A 7,959-nucleotide genomic window follows, 5' to 3' on the forward strand; every position below is an offset into this window, starting at 1 on the left:
TTTTCTGAAATATCCTCAACAGGAAGTCAAAAGACCGTGCCTGTAATGTAACCCTCAACAGTCACAAAAACCCATCTGATTGGCCAGAGAACAGTCAAATGTCCGATTTCATTTTTTTTCTTAACGACATTCGTACGAATCCAAATTTTCGTTAAAGGAACATTTGGATCCGTTCACATTCAGACGCGCTCGAATTTGGAAATTCAGGTGCATCCGAATGTCCAAATTTAGCAAAATTTATAAGAATATCCATTCGGAATGAAACAAAATTTCCGTGTCTAATACTTACCTTTGGGTGAACGCTTGTTCCCCCTGCCTGTACCTGTGTACTATCCATACTCTGCACACGGCAACGCACCCCTGTGCTCTGTATTTTGAATTCCGCTTGCAAACGGCGAGCACTCATTGGTCAGCACAGTCACCTGACCGCGCTGACCAATGAGAAGCACTTCTTAGCAAGAAGCACCTCTCATTGGTCTGACCAATGAGTTCCCACCATTTGCAAGTGAAATTAAAAATACAGAGCGCGGGGCTGCACTGCCGCATACGGCGGAGAAGAAGGAGCGCACGCCCAAAGGTTAAGTATAGCAAGGGGGAGGGGGGCAGGTTAGAGGGGGTCATTCCATTTTCCCAAATTCATCTGGGAAAGTGGTCTTACCCTTTAACATGGAAGTTTGTATCGGACGCCGTCGTTTGTATTTATTTATATTTGTGCTTTTGTGATACAGCCTTCGTCTTGTGCTACGGGGACAGTTCAAATTCGAGTCATGCCCAGCAGAGTTCTTATTTCATCGAGCGGCGGGAAATTTTAATTTGTTTGTCCAGTTTAATCAATTTCTAGTTAAAGCTTCTTTCCTAAGTCTACGAAACCAACAATTTGATTTTGTTTAAAAAGTTATTGCGTACGCTAATTTTGGTAAGTTTATTAGATCCTTGATGCAGATGTTGTTGTAGCTTATAGATTGGATCCAAGTATTTTTTTATTGATTTACCCCAATTATATTCCCCAATTATAATGATCTAAAATCCACATATCTCAGAATAAAATGGCCAATTTAATGTAAACCTTTCAGTAGCTTTATGGGGTCTATGCAGTGGCGTAACAATTGCCATAGCGACCCAGGCGGCCGCTATAGGGCCCAGGGAACAGAAGGGCCTGGCCAGGACATCCCTGATGCCGTGTGGGCCGCCTGGGTCGCTATGGCACCTCATGCTGCTGGCTGTCACTGGGGGCTGTGAAGAGGAATGCGCCGCTGTTCAGATCACTGACAGCGATCTGCGTAGTGGTGCGTTCCTCTCCACAGCCGCTGCTCAGTCAGTGAGAGCCAGCAGCGGCGGTGGAGGAGCCTGGACCCGGCAGTGGAGGAGGAGGCAGGGCCCGGGGGTCGACAGCAGAGGAGGAGGCGGGGCCCAGTGACGGAGGAGGAGGCGGAGCCAATCAGCGACCGTGGAGGAAGAGGAGACGGACAGGTAAGGAGTCAATGCATAATCAATGGATCCTCCATATCAATTCTGGAATTATATACCCTTCAAAGGGAACAGGCCGGTCAGGATAGAGCCAGGAAGGAACATATATCAGGGAATACAAACAGCAAGAACAGGAGCCATCATGGTGTAGAAGTTTCCGTTGGCCATTGGTGAATTTGGTCCGTCAATGGAATACCCGATTGGGAAGATGTTCTCCCTGCGGACAGTTGTCTCATTGTTACATCGAACTGCCGTGCAAGACAGGATGTGGAGAATATTCATCTCATCCCACAGGGGCCCCGACAACTAGAACTGGACTAATTTAATGCGGTGAAAACCTCACAGGGGACGCAAGAGACCGGTGCCTATGGAAGGAGAACAATGGAAGTGGACTGATCAATGACGACGAGTCATCAATGAAGAGCAGAACTGCAACATCAGATAACTTTACTTGTTCTCAGGAATACATCCCAAGAGATCAAACTTTTTTTATACTTCAGTCTTGTCAGGAAGCAGTGATGCTAAAAAGGGGATTTGACTACCGTCCATTGTCACAGCTCTAACCAGCGGCTAAGTGGCAGTATAAAGTGTAAAAGAGTTTCCTATAGATTCAAAATTTTTGGATAATCTTTTCCTGGGATTCGCAGTTTCACATTAATGGAGTTGGATGGACTGCTGGGGTGTGAACAAGGCCCTAGGGCAGGAAAGGGGGGGGATGAGCGAGCGCCCCCCCCCCTCCCTCCACCATAGCTGGACAAATGCTCTCACCACTGGTGATGGGGACAAGGGCCTCTTTCAAACAATCCTGGCCCATTGGTTATGGGGGTCTGCAGGCAGGGGGGCTTATCTGCATTACATAAATGATGCCGCCCCATCCTTGTGAATGAATAAGGGGTAGTTGTACTTCTACTCATTCCCTAAAGAGTTAAATAAAATGTAAATAAACACACAACAACACAATTTTTGACAATTCCTTTATTTAAAAAAACAAAAAAAATGTCCCAAAATGACCATCAAAAAAAGAAACAAAAAACACCCGCCACTGGCTGCCTGATGCAATTTTTAGATCAGGCAGAAATAAACAGAGCCTGCTATTGGCTATTTAACATTGAAATAGCCAATAGCAGGCTGGCTAATGCTCCGCCCCCTGCCTTCTGTCAGTCCACAGAGGAGCGGACCTGAGAGAGAAAAGTTCTCTCTCAGGTCCGCTCCTCTGTGATTGACATCACCAAAGCTATGGAGATGTCTGTCTCTGTCGAAGACAAACGCAGACAATGGCTGTGTTCTCATACGTTCCGGATATGCCGGTAAGGCAGGCGGTAACACGTGAAGAATTAGAAGTCAAATTGACTGCTACGCCTTTATTAGGCACCTAATTGGCTTGGCGCTGACAGTTAATATGGCGAATTTGATCAGAAGGGAAACATAACACGACAAAAACAAATTCACATTTCTAGCTATGAAGACTCATTAGCGCTTGCATCAAAGACTTTATATTAGAGAGCTAATTAATATGCATTAAAGTGTTTCTATCGAACTCGGCTCAGCGTGCGTCCCGCTCAAAAGCTCTGATTAACTCTGATATTTCTAAATAGGCCGGCAAAGCATGAAACAAGATGTACAGTGTAGATACAAGCTGGGACTATATATGCATGAGAGAGAGGATGAGAGAGAAAATAAGGGAAGGTAAGGTAAGGTAAGGTAAGGTAAGGTAAGAGAAGGGAAGAGAAGGGAAGAGAAGAGAAGGGAAGAGAGAAGAGAAGAGAAGGGAAGAGAAGGGAAGGGAAGAGAAGGGAAGGGAAGAGAAGGGAAGGGAAGAGAAGGGAAGGGAAGAGAAGGGAAGGGAAGAGAAGGGAAGGGAAGAGAAGGGAAGGGAAGAGAAGGGAAGGGAAGAGAAGGGAAGGGAAGAGAAGGGAAGGGAAGAGAAGGGAAGGGAAGAGAAGGGAAGGGAAGAGAAGGGAAGGGAAGAGAAGGGAAGGGAAGAGAAGGGAAGGGAAGAGAAGGGAAGGGAAGAGAAGGGAAGGGAAGAGAAGGGAAGGGAAGAGAAGGGAAGGGAAGAGAAGGGAAGGGAAGAGAAGGGAAGGGAAGAGAAGGGAAGGGAAGAGAAGGGAAGGGAAGAGAAGGGAAGGGAAGAGAAGGGAAGGGAAGAGAAGGGAAGGGAAGAGAAGGGAAGGGAAGAGAAGGGAAGGGAAGAGAAGGGAAGGGAAGAGAAGGGAAGGGAAGAGAAGGGAAGGGAAGAGAAGGGAAGGGAAGAGAAGGGAAGGGAAGAGAAGGGAAGGGAAGAGAAGGGAAGGGAAGAGAAGGGAAGGGAAGAGAAGGGAAGGGAAGAGAAGGGAAGGGAAGAGAAGGGAAGGGAAGAGAAGGGAAGGGAAGAGAAGGGAAGGGAAGAGAAGGGAAGGGAAGAGAAGGGAAGGGAAGAGAAGGGAAGGGAAGAGAAGGGAAGGGAAGAGAAGGGAAGGGAAGAGAAGGGAAGGGAAGAGAAGGGAAGGGAAGAGAAGGGAAGGGAAGAGAAGGGAAGGGAAGAGAAGGGAAGGGAAGAGAAGGGAAGGGAAGAGAAGGGAAGGGAAGAGAAGGGAAGGGAAGAGAAGGGAAGGGAAGAGAAGGGAAGGGAAGAGAAGGGAAGGGAAGAGAAGGGAAGGGAAGAGAAGGGAAGGGAAGAGAAGGGAAGGGAAGAGAAGGGAAGGGAAGAGAAGGGAAGGGAAGAGAAGGGAAGGGAAGAGAAGGGAAGGGAAGAGAAGGGAAGGGAAGAGAAGGGAAGGGAAGAGAAGGGAAGGGAAGAGAAGGGAAGGGAAGAGAAGGGAAGGGAAGAGAAGGGAAGGGAAGAGAAGGGAAGGGAAGAGAAGGGAAGGGAAGAGAAGGGAAGGGAAGAGAAGGGAAGGGAAGAGAAGGGAAGGGAAGAGAAGGGAAGGGAAGAGAAGGGAAGGGAAGAGAAGGGAAGGGAAGAGAAGGGAAGGGAAGAGAAGGGAAGGGAAGAGAAGGGAAGGGAAGAGAAGGGAAGGGAAGAGAAGGGAAGGGAAGAGAAGGGAAGGGAAGAGAAGGGAAGGGAAGAGAAGGGAAGGGAAGAGAAGGGAAGGGAAGAGAAGGGAAGGGAAGAGAAGGGAAGGGAAGAGAAGGGAAGGGAAGAGAAGGGAAGGGAAGAGAAGGGAAGGGAAGAGAAGGGAAGGGAAGAGAAGGGAAGGGAAGAGAAGGGAAGGGAAGAGAAGGGAAGGGAAGAGAAGGGAAGGGAAGAGAAGGGAAGGGAAGAGAAGGGAAGGGAAGAGAAGGGAAGGGAAGAGAAGGGAAGGGAAGAGAAGGGAAGGGAAGAGAAGGGAAGGGAAGAGAAGGGAAGGGAAGAGAAGGGAAGGGAAGAGAAGGGAAGGGAAGAGAAGGGAAGGGAAGAGAAGGGAAGGGAAGAGAAGGGAAGGGAAGAGAAGGGAAGGGAAGAGAAGGGAAGGGAAGAGAAGGGAAGGGAAGAGAAGGGAAGGGAAGAGAAGGGAAGGGAAGAGAAGGGAAGGGAAGAGAAGGGAAGGGAAGAGAAGGGAAGGGAAGAGAAGGGAAGGGAAGAGAAGGGAAGGGAAGAGAAGGGAAGGGAAGAGAAGGGAAGGGAAGAGAAGGGAAGGGAAGAGAAGGGAAGGGAAGAGAAGGGAAGGGAAGAGAAGGGAAGGGAAGAGAAGGGAAGGGAAGAGAAGGGAAGGGAAGAGAAGGGAAGGGAAGAGAAGGGAAGGGAAGAGAAGGGAAGGGAAGAGAAGGGAAGGGAAGAGAAGGGAAGGGAAGAGAAGGGAAGGGAAGAGAAGGGAAGGGAAGAGAAGGGAAGGGAAGAGAAGGGAAGGGAAGAGAAGGGAAGGGAAGAGAAGGGAAGGGAAGAGAAGGGAAGGGAAGAGAAGGGAAGGGAAGAGAAGGGAAGGGAAGAGAAGGGAAGGGAAGAGAAGGGAAGGGAAGAGAAGGGAAGGGAAGAGAAGGGAAGGGAAGAGAAGGGAAGGGAAGAGAAGGGAAGGGAAGAGAAGGGAAGGGAAGAGAAGGGAAGGGAAGAGAAGGGAAGGGAAGAGAAGGGAAGAGAATAGAGGAGAAGGTAAGAGAAGGGAAGAGAGAAGAGAAAGGAAGGGAAGAGAAGAGAAAGGAAGAGAAGAGAAGGGAAGAGAAGGAAGGGAAGAGAAGGGAAGAGAAGAGAAGGGAAGAGAATGGAAGAGAAGGGAAGAGAAGGGAAGGGAAGGGAAGAGAAGGGAAGAGAATAGAGGAGAAGGGAAGAGAGAAGAGAAAGGAAGGGAAGAGAAGAGAATGGAAGAGAAGGAAGGGAAGAGAAGGGAAGGGAAGGGAAGAGAAGGGAAGAGAAGGGAAGGGAAGAGAATGGAAGAGAAGGGATGGGAAGAGAATATAGGAGAAGGTAAGAGAAGGGAAGAGAGAAGAGAAAGGAAGGGAAGAGAGAGAAGAAAGAAGGGAAGATAAGGGAAAGGAACAGAAGAGAAGAAAGAAGGGAAGAGAAGGGAATTGAAGAGGAGAGAGAGAGAAGAAAGAAGAGAAGGAAGAGGAGAGAATTGAAGAGAAGAGAGAAGAAAGAAGAGAAGGGAAAGGAAGGGAAGAGAAAGAAATTAAGGAGGAGAGAGAGAGAGAAGAAAGAAGAGGCGAAAGGAGAAGAGGAGAGCAGAGAAGAGAAGGGAAAGGAAGGTAAGACAAGAAATGAGAAGAGAGAAAAGAAGGGAAGAAATGAGAATGGAAGGAAAGAGAGAAATGAGAAGAGAAAGGAATTAAGGAGGAGAGAAGAGAAGGGAAAAGACGGGAAGGGAAGAGAAGAGAAGACAAGAAATGAGAAGAGAATGGAAGGAAATAGAAGACAAGAAATGAGAGCAGAAGGGAAGGGAAGAGAAAGAGAGCAAAGATAAGAGATAAGAGAAAAGACAAGACAAGAAGAGAAGAGAGAAATGTCCCCAGTGTGACACTGGCAGCATAATACCTGACAATGGATTCAACCCTTCCCTGCTCTACCCACAACTAAACAATAATGAAGTTATTGCTTTAGATCAACTTAAACCCAAGCCTTCAGTCCAAAAGTAACCCTAAATCTGAACCACAACCCCTTATATTGGAATATTATCCCAATGCAAAGGACAGGGCCGTCCTTATAATGAGGCAGCCTGTAGTGGTAGCGTCAGGTGACATCTCATTGGGTCGCTCGGCACCTGCTGCCCCCTTTCCGGCTAGGGCATCCAAGGTTACTAAGAGCTCTCAGTGACCTGGGACGTTCTGGCTGGTGTCCCACTCAGCTGCTGGCAACCAGTGATATCAGAGAGCTGGGTGAGACGCTGGACGCCCCCCCCCCCCCATAATTTGCACCACTTGTACCAACCCCCCTAGGTAACGTGCACCAGCAGCGCGCCCCCGCACCCCCTTGCCTCAGGCGGCGAATAGTCTAGGGACACCCCTGGAATGGAATACTATTATGAAATAACAGCTGCAAAAACTAAGGAGGTTTTTTTTGCCTGAAATTCCCCTTTTAGACTAAAGACTATTCGAAAGAAAATTAGAATTTCATTTTCTGATTCCCGTACTTCGGCGCCCGTCCTCTGGAGCTCCCTTTTATCTGACAACTAATAATCCACCTTGCGTTCTTTACAGGTACTAACTTTCCCTCTTCAGCGGACCGAAGCGAGAGTTCCGCGAACTTCACAAGAACTTCAGGCAAGAAGAATGAGGCACGGCGAAAATTATATTCCCATTATCCATTCCAATTACACTCGTCATAACTAGAAAAAAAAAAGAACATTGTGCTTGGGGCGGGGGAGATAATACAAACATCCATTGTGATCAGCAACAATGCGCTGACTCACGGGCGCCGGGAACCTTGAAAACTGGCACAAAAATGAAGAATGATTGAGATTGGGGCTGCGGGGAATTTTTTGTAACAAGGCAATCCCGCGGCTTATTACGACGATATTATAACGGGAGACAAGCGTGCCCATGGATAGGAACAGAAAATGGTCTAGAGAAGCCGTAGACGCATCTCGTTATCCCATCCATCATTTTTTTAAAGGCTACAATGGATCTTTTACATGCTTAGGGAGGTGACGGAGTGAGATACCCCGCGAGTAACATTGTACAATTGTATTGTCATCGGGTAATTTACAGCAATCTGGAGAATTAGCGCCTTTTCTTTAAACAGCTCTGAAGAGCTCTGCGTATTGTCTCCGGTAGAGTCGGGTCTCTTACAGTGATATTAAAGCCTCAATTTTTTTTAAATGTTTCCTATAAGTGGACCCTCCTTTGCTGGAGGCTGTTGCTGCTTTTCTTTAAAACGGTTTAATTCCTTGTTTTCTAGTGGGTCCCCGCAGCGCTCTTCCCCCCTACTGCTGTAGACTTGCCGAGCAAATTTGCTACAAATTCATAAAGTGTCACCTAGAACTTGTGCTGAGAGTGTTCTGCAAGTCTACAACGTGCCAGGAATGTGTGCAGCAACTTAACAAGAATTACAATTTAACCCTGACATAAGTTTGTGGCAAGTTATCCTTGCTATCTGGGTGG

The 7,959-nt window shown here is 47.7% G+C and overlaps 1 long non-coding RNA gene across 1 annotated transcript in view; it reads left to right on the top strand.

The window, feature by feature from the left end:
- The window catches only part of LOC108784387, a 19,235-nt gene that overhangs the window by 4,752 nt on the left and 6,524 nt on the right, over positions 1 to 7,959 (top strand). Inside the window, exon 2 of the long non-coding RNA XR_001941065.1 lies at positions 7,528 to 7,534. This is a non-coding gene — a long non-coding RNA (uncharacterized LOC108784387). The remainder of the gene's footprint in view (positions 1 to 7,527; positions 7,535 to 7,959) is intronic.

This window comes from Nanorana parkeri, unplaced genomic scaffold (assembly GCF_000935625.1).
Source record: "Nanorana parkeri isolate BGI_ZX_2015 unplaced genomic scaffold, ASM93562v1 scaffold6, whole genome shotgun sequence".
Lineage (NCBI taxonomy): Eukaryota > Metazoa > Chordata > Amphibia > Anura > Dicroglossidae > Nanorana > Nanorana parkeri.